Here is an 8,520-nt window from a genome sequence, read left to right as displayed (position 1 = left end):
CAGGTCATGATCCCAGGGTTGTGGGATGGAGCCCCTTGTAAGTGTGGAGCCTGTTTGGGATTCACTCTCTCTCCCCTTACCCCTTTCCCCCTGCTTGCTCGCTCTCTCATTAAAAATAAAATAAAAAATAAAGTTATAAAATAAAATAAAATCTTAAAAAAAAAAAAAAAGAGGTGGCTCTGGGTCATCCTGGCCTCCAGATTCCCAGCACCCCTTCCTGTGTGTGCCCTGCCCTTTTATCGCCTCCTCCTTCCAGTGATCACCTTAGACTTCAGACATGCAGAGAGGGGGATAGAAACCAGCTTATGTTTTAGAGTCAGGGCTCAGGCCACAAAGCATTCTTTAAAGGCAGGGGAAAGAGGCCTGGGCTAAAATTAATTATAATTGTGAATAATAATAATTATTATGGTTACACTAATTACAGTAACAAGAGAGCAACAGCAGCAATAGCTGACCTTGAGAGCTTTGCTGACCTTGAGAGCTTGTCAGTATGCTAAACACATATTGTTTCATTTAATTCTCTTAAGAATGCTGGGAGGTAAGATTGATTTCTTCCTTTTTTGAAAAAGGGAAGAACCAAGCTCAGAGAGGTTAAGGAACTTGCTCAAGGTCACACAGCTGCCAGGTGGTAGAAACTAAAGAATGAAGAGGCTTGGTAACCTAGACTTTACCCTGCCTGACGCTTCCTGGGGGACTTTGGGAAAAGTTAAACCCTTTTAGAGCCTCCGTTTGCACAGATGCAGAGGGGAGGAAAACACAAGAGGACAGAATAGAAGCCAAGAGGCATGGAGCTGAGACTCCAAAGACCTTACAGAGTTGTGTTTCCACAAAGTCAGCTTTATTCAGTAATAAAACAAATTAACATAATTGTAAGACAGGTTCAGGATTTAAAATTCAATGACATTTCACTATGCATTTAACTTGCCTTCATACAAGTCACACAAAACAAAGTACAATACAAAGTCATGCAACAAACAAGATGCAACAAGGGTATGATACTTTTTGTAAAATAGATATAAAATGAATTACTGAGAAAATAGGCATGCACTTGGATATCATAGCAATATCAAATTATCCTAAAGGTATTTATTTACTTACTTATTTATTTATTTATTTATTTATTTATTATGGCTAACGTGGGGCTTGAACTTAAGACCCTGAGATTACGGTTGCATCTATGCATGCTATTTTTACCAGCTTTCCTGCTGCTGAAACTCTGATGTCATGGCTCACAGGTAGAGAAACAGATACCTTTGTGACAGTTTGTCTTACCAACTAAATGGCTGGGTAAGGGGCAGTTTCCAGCTCTCAACCTCTCTACCCTCCTGCCACAGGACTCTTGTACATGCTATTTGTTCCTTCCTCCTGGGCATTATTCCTCCCTTCACTTGGTTAACTCCCACTCCAGCTGCTTTCACATGTACGTTTTCTGACTGGACTGATTGATTTTTAAGTAAGCCCTACACCCAATGTGGGGATTGAACTCAGGACCCGGAGCTCATGGGTCACATGTTCTGACTGAGCCAGCCAGGCACCCTGGGGAGATTTCCTAATTGATTAGAATTTCATGGTTTCAGAGTTTTATTAGTTAGAACTTCACAACCAGAGAATTCTATTGATTAGAATTTTATGGCACCAGAGAAATATTGATTAGCATTCCACGGCCCCAGAGTTCTATTACTTAGAATTTCATGACTTGAGAATGCTATTGATTCGAATTTCATGGCTGGCATCTTAGTGTTTCATCAATGTGTGCTTCCCCCCAGACACCCACACAGATCCTCAGCTCTCTGCTTAAACTGCTACCTTCTCAGGGAGGCCTTCTCTTATCTCCCTGTTTCAAATTGTCTGCCACCTGCTCCTGCTTTATTTTTCTCCATGGTGGTGGTCACCACTTAACACATCCAATACATTGTTTACTGCCTCCTGTACCAGACTGTTAAGAAGCTCCACCAGGCCAGGGGTTTTCATCTGTCTTGCTTACTGTATCCCCAAGACCTAGAACAGAGCTTGGCACACAGATGTTCAATAAATATTTGCTGAATGTTTACAAACGAACCAATTATATTCAATAACATAATGAATAAACTGTTGTAATTATTACATAAAAGTACCATGCAATCATTTTTAAAAACGTGATTGCCAACTTATCTACCTCCCTTCTGTGCCTGACTCAATGCTTCAACTCATGATGGAGAGGGGAATGTCTCGCCTCTCTAGCTGCGCCCCTCTCCCTAAGTCAGGGATCTCATGTGAGTCAAGATCTAGACTTGAAATGGGAAAAGGAATTGAAATGGGGAAGTGAGTCTAAAAGGGGATACCTACAATCTAGAACCCTACTAATTTTTCAGACCTCAAATGTTACCATCACCTTTTCTGGGAAGATCTTCTGATGGCCAGATTAACCTGGCTCCCTTGTCAAATGCTCTCCAACTTCCATCCACCCTGCTCACAGCACTCTGTACTGTTTGTATTTAGAAATAGCTGGGTGACTGTTGATATCCGTAGATAAGGATCACATCTGCTTTGTACCTCCTGCCCAGACCAGTGCCTGGTACACAGCAGGTGCTCCAGGCCTGTTTGTGGAATGAATGCATGAATACCATAACACACTCCTGCTCTCAGGATGGACATAGATCTGCTAGGATCAACAGCAGCCAAGGGTCAGGGACTGCCAGAAGGACCCTGAGAGGACCCTGAGTTTGGGTCCCCAGTCTCCCTCTGGAGCCATCTCCAGGGTAAGGGGTAGGGTAGGAGTGGGTAAACCTCTTCTAAAAACAAACAGTAAGGGGCACCTGGGTGGCTTAGTCGGTTAAGCGTCCGACTTTCGCTTAGGTCATGAGCTCACGGTTCGTGGGTTCGAGCCCTGCGTCGGGCTCTGTGCTGACTGCCAGCTCAGAGCCTGGAGCCTGTTTCAGAGTCTGTATCTCCCTCTCTCTCTGACCGTCCCCTGCTCACGCTGTCTCTGTCTCTCTCTCCTAGAAATAAACAAACAAACAAACAAACAAAAAACAGTAAAACATAGGCTGCCGCTATTGTCGCAATTAGACATAGGCCATATGTAAACAAAAGTCAGCTGCGTTCAAAAAAACCTTCACTTAATGGGGTGCCTGGCTGGCCTCCTTGGTACAGCATCTGACTCAGGGTCGTTGAGCTCAAGTCCCACCTTGGGCTGGGGTGCAGAGCCTACTTAGAAACAAACAACAGAAAACCCTTCACTTACAGACCTAAAATTTGAACTTCATGTTAAGTTTCACATATCACAAACACATTCTTACTTTTGTCTTCTCAACAGTTAAAGGTGTAAACACTTCATAAACAGTAAAAAGAATACACACACACACACACACACACATATAAAAAACAGTGTGGCAGGCAAGGGCTATAATTTGCAACCCCCTAAAATAAAACTGTAAGTAGAGGGGCGCCTGGGTGGCTCAGTCGGTTAAGCGTCCGACTTCAGCTCAGGTCATGATCTCACGGTTCGTGGGTTCGAGCCCACGTCAGGCTCTATGCTGACAGTTAGCTCAGAGCCTGGAGCCTGTTTCAGATTCTGTGTCTCCCTCTCTCTCTGACCCTCCCCTGTTCATGCTGTCTCTCTCTCTCAGAAATAAAATTAAAAAAAAAAAACTTTAAGTAGGAAGTAAGAGTGGGAGACTAAGGGGAGGCAGGGAAGTTTTCTAAGTCTTCCATGCTGCACGAATATCAACCATTCTGAGCCTCAGGCTCCTCCTTCCGAAAAGGTAGAGAATAAAAATCCTTGGTTCCCCAGGTGGTCCTGAGGAACGGAGATAACGATATCGCTTCCATTCCAAACAGGCGGGTTGAGCCGCTAGGTTACCACTTTTACTAATAATCATTATCATTATTATTAGTATTACCACGGGGACTGTGGGAGAAGTGAATGGAAGGACTTTTGCAAATCTCCCTCCCCCCGCCCCCCAGAAAATCTGGCACCAAGGAGACCTCCACAGAAGCTGCTAATTTCCTGTTTTCCACTACTGCCTCTCACGCCACTTCTAGGTCACTCAGGATAGACCTCCCCAGCATCCTCCACCGACCGCCCAGGCTATCCTGCTCCCCGCAGGCCTTGCCTAGGATCGGAGAAGGTGCCCTCGGCAGCTGGGAAGGGTATGGGAGAGGGCCGGGTGTGGGGGGGAGGAGGGTTCTGACCAGGTCCCCCGCCCATTGTCTGAGCTAGCCCGCCTGCCGGCCAGCCCGCCAGCCAGCTGATGTCCCCGGTCTCCGACACCAGCTGGCTGGCCCCACCCCCCACCCCAACTCCTCCTCCTCCCAGGTCCCTCCTTGTCACTCAGTCTCTGTCCACCCCCACCCACCCACCCGCAGCCTAGAAAGATGCTGGGTGTGACCAGAGAATCTGAGCTTTGTCCCCCAAATGTAGGCTGATTTGCATTCCTTTAGCAATTTGCACACTCCATTCATTTGTAGAGAGCTAGAAGTTGCAAAGCCCGCAGGGGTCTTGGGGTGTATTTTAGCTGAGTGGGGTTTGAAAATGTGATTTTGGGTGTTCCCTTTCAGCCTTCAGCACTTCCTTATTCTGGAGCATTGGCCAAATGATGTTGGCATTCTGACCCTCAGTTTCCTCATCTGTAAAATGGGGACAATAACACCTTTCCTACACTCCTAACAGAGTAGTGGGGAGTAAATAGAAGAATGCATGCAGTGTACCTGGCACAAAGTGTGTGCTCAACAGATGTTACTTGCTATGTATCATCATGTACATGTGTAACAGAGCCAACTGTTAAACCTGTGCTGTTCAATAAGGCAACCTCTAGGCACAGGTGGCTATTTAAATTTAAATTTAATTGGAACTTGAGCTCCTCAGTCACACCAGCCACATTTTAAGTCCTTTATAGCCACAAGTTCTGGTGGCTGTCGTACCTGGCAGTATAGATATAGAACATTCTCATTACCAAAGAAAGCTGTATGTATTAAACCGTGCAGATGCAAACCTTCTAATTCCCCGGAGTTTTTCTCCCTTTCCCAAATAGGGCTCTCCCTAAGGCAGTCTTTCTCCCCGCCCTCTTCAAGGTAGTAACCTTGGTGAGTGGGTGTTCTTTTGTTCTCTGCACCTGGGCAGGAGGGTGGGGAACAGGTGTGGAGCTGTGCCCTGGAGCACTGAGGGGGTGGGCGCAATTGTCCTCGTTGTAAAGCAAACAGCTGCGCCCAATTCTGCCCTAGCCACCAGCAGGAGCCTTCTGGGGCCCGGATGTGGATGAGGGAGGGAAGATGCTAGGAGTTTCGGCCCCTGTCCCCACCACCTCCCAGAGGTGGTTTGAGGTCACACAACATGTCTGAGCCTGGGATGAGCAGTTTCCAGCACAGCTGACACCTGGGGAAGGTGCGCCAGATGGGAGGCCCGGAGTGGAGGGGAGGGGAGGATTAGCAACCGCTCAACGCCGAGGCTCAGCTGCACCAGGGGCTGAAAGGCATAAATAGGTCACATTCAGAGTATTTTATTTTATTTTATTTTATTAATGTTTTATTTATTTCTAGGAGACAGACAGAGAGGCAGCGTGAGCAGGGGAGGGTCAGAGACAGAGGGAGTCACAGACTGAAATAGGCTCCAGGCTCTGAGCTGGCAGTCAGCACAGAGCCCAACGCGGGGCCCGAACCCATGAACCGTGAGATCATAACCTAAGTGAAAGTCGGATGCCTAACCGACTAAGCCACCCAGGCGCCCCCCCCCCCTTGAACCTGAATTCTTGCTTTTGCCTCCAGGATGTGTCTGTCCATTCATCAGCTGTCTCCACCTCAGGGGCCGGCTGCTCCCGCCTTTCAGCTGTATGACCCCAAGCCTTAGAATCATCCTTTACCTTTCTCTTTTCCTGTGCCCTACGAAGGAGCGAAGGAGCGATCAGTAAATCCTTTTGGCTCCACCTTTAAAATACATCTTGAGGGGCACCCAGCTGGCTCAGTTGGTGGAGCTTGTGACTCTTGATCTCTCGATCTTGGGGTTGTAAGTTTGAGTACCACGTTGGATATAGAGATTACCTAAAATTTTTTCAAATCTTAAGTATATATACATTATATATATATATATATATAATTTATATGTATATATATATAAATACATACACTCCAACCCCTCCTCACCATTGGCCTGCTGTCGCCTTGGTCTGAGCCACTATTATGCCCTCCCAGCGTCCCCCCTTTGCCTCCTCCAGGATAGTCTTCACCCCAGGGGCATGGAAATCCTGTCACTACTCTGCTCCAAACTGTTTAGTGGCTCTGAAATTCACCTGCAACAAATTTCCTTACTGCTGCCTACCGAGCCCCATTTATCTGGCCCTGAACCCCTTGCCCAGACACATACTTGGGTGTCCTTTCTGTGCCATACACACTCCTGCCTCAGGGCCTTTGCTCCTGCTACCCTCCACCAGGAGCCCACTCTTTTTTTTTTTTTTTATTTCTGAGCGAGAGAGAGAGACAGCGTGAGCAGGGGAGGGTCAGAGAGAGAGGGAGACACAGAACTGAAGCAGGCTCCAGTCTCTGAGCTAGCTGTCAGCACAAAGCCCGATGTGGGGCTTGAAACCATAAACCATGAGATCATAACCCGAGCAGAAGTTGGACGCTCAACCAACTAAGCCACCCAGGCGCCCCAACCAGGAGCCCACTGTTAACTCACACAACTTCTAGGAGCTTTCTTGCCTTCCTTTTTCTTTTTCTCTCTCTTTCCTTCTTACCCTCTTACAGTTTTAGGAACAGAAATACCCACTTCCGAGAAGCCTTTGTCACCTTATATAAAACAAACAGCACTCAGTGGGCCCTCATGCCTTTGTCTTATTTTTCCTCAGAGCACCTATCATAGTATTTATTGACTTGCTTACTGCCAGTCCATTGTCTGTGTCCTCTCCTGAGAATAGTGACTCCATGGGGCAGGGATTTTTGCTATCTCATTCACTGTTATATCCCCAGTACGCTGCACATAGTAGGTGTTCAGTCAAGGAAGGAAGGAAGCACAAGCCTGTGCTAAGAACCATGCCACACACCTAATATGGTTATCTCATCTAATACCCATGGCCCCTAAGGCAGGCACTGTTATTATCTGACTTTGCAGATGAGGAAATGAGGCTCAGAGGTAATGGCTGGCCCCAAATTAGTAACAGACTTAAAGTGTGTCTCTTGTACCACTCCCCCACATACAATCAGAATTGACAGTCAGGGAGCTGTCTGAATGCCCCGGCTCATTCAGTTGCATAAGCATGGCATCTGCTCTGAGTGGTCTATGAGTGAGATGAGTCTTTTCCATGTTCTTAGAGGGAGCTCTAAATCTATGGGTTTTTCTTCTCTTTTAGTGTGGCTTGTGGCCAATTGTTTAAAGGGAAAAAAAGAAAAAGCAAATCAGAGCTCTCTAGGGAGTACTTGAACACTTTCATACCTGTTCTCTTGCTTCAGGCTATAACATCCTTTCCCTGGTCTCCAAGTGGCAGCCCAGTCTCCCCACTGAGCTGAAAGCGTAGTGTGGCTGAGGGTCTGAAAGGCTGAAGGGGACAGGTAAAGAAGAGTTGAGAGGGGTGGGGGTGGGTCTGAGATATAAATAAGGGCCAGGCAATATAGGGCTTGTAGGTCCTGGTGGGCAGCTGGAATTTATTTCCAAGACACTGAGGAGTCTTCGAAGTATTTGTTTTCTTTTGTTTTTGATTTCTTAGTGAGGGACAGTATATAGAGCACAAATCCTAAGTGTGAATTTTCTCAAGCTGAACACACCTATATGAAGGTGAGCACCCAGATCAAGAATCAGAATTATCACCAGCCCACCTTCCTGGAGGGCCAGCCTCGTCACTATCCTTCCCGTCATCCTAAGGGTCGCCACTATCCTGACTGCTAACAGCACAGATTAGTTTTACTTATTTTAGAAATTGTATATGCAATGGATGGGGCGCTTGGGTGGCTTAGTCGGTTAAGCATCCGACTTTCGCTTAGGTCATGATCTCGCGGTTTGTGGGTTCGAGCCCCGCGTCGGGCTCTGTGCTGACTGCCAGCTCAGAGCCTGGAGCCTGTTTCAGTCTGTGACTCCCTCTCTCTCTGACCCTCCCCTGCTCACGCTGTCTCTCTCTCTCTCTCTCTCCTAGAAATAAATAAAAATATTAAAAAAAAAAAAGAAATTGTATATGCAATGGAATCACACAGTGGATTTTGTGTCTGGCTTCTTGAACTCAACATTATGTGAGATTAATTTCTGTGGTCTGTACAGCAATAGCTGATTCACTGTCATTGCTACGTAGTATTCCATTGTGGGAATATAGCACAGTTTATTTATCCTTATTCTCCTGTTGACAAACCGTGCTCCAGGGGCTCTTGGCTGGCTCAGTCAGTAGAGACTCTTGATCTCAGGGTCATGAGTTCAAGCCCCACATTGGGCATGGAGCCTACTTAAAAAAATTAAATTAAAAAATAAACATGTGCTGCAGTGGGGTTTATGGGATCTATGCTCTATACAAGGGACTCTGTTTTGTCTGGAAGGACCAGGGTACCTGGAGAAATAAATAGAAGCAG

This window comes from Hyaena hyaena, unplaced genomic scaffold (assembly GCF_003009895.1).
Source record: "Hyaena hyaena isolate Hyena2069 unplaced genomic scaffold, ASM300989v1 scaffold_315, whole genome shotgun sequence".
In the NCBI taxonomy this organism is placed as follows: Eukaryota; Metazoa; Chordata; class Mammalia; order Carnivora; family Hyaenidae; genus Hyaena; species Hyaena hyaena.
This window is presented reverse-complemented; position numbering follows the sequence as displayed.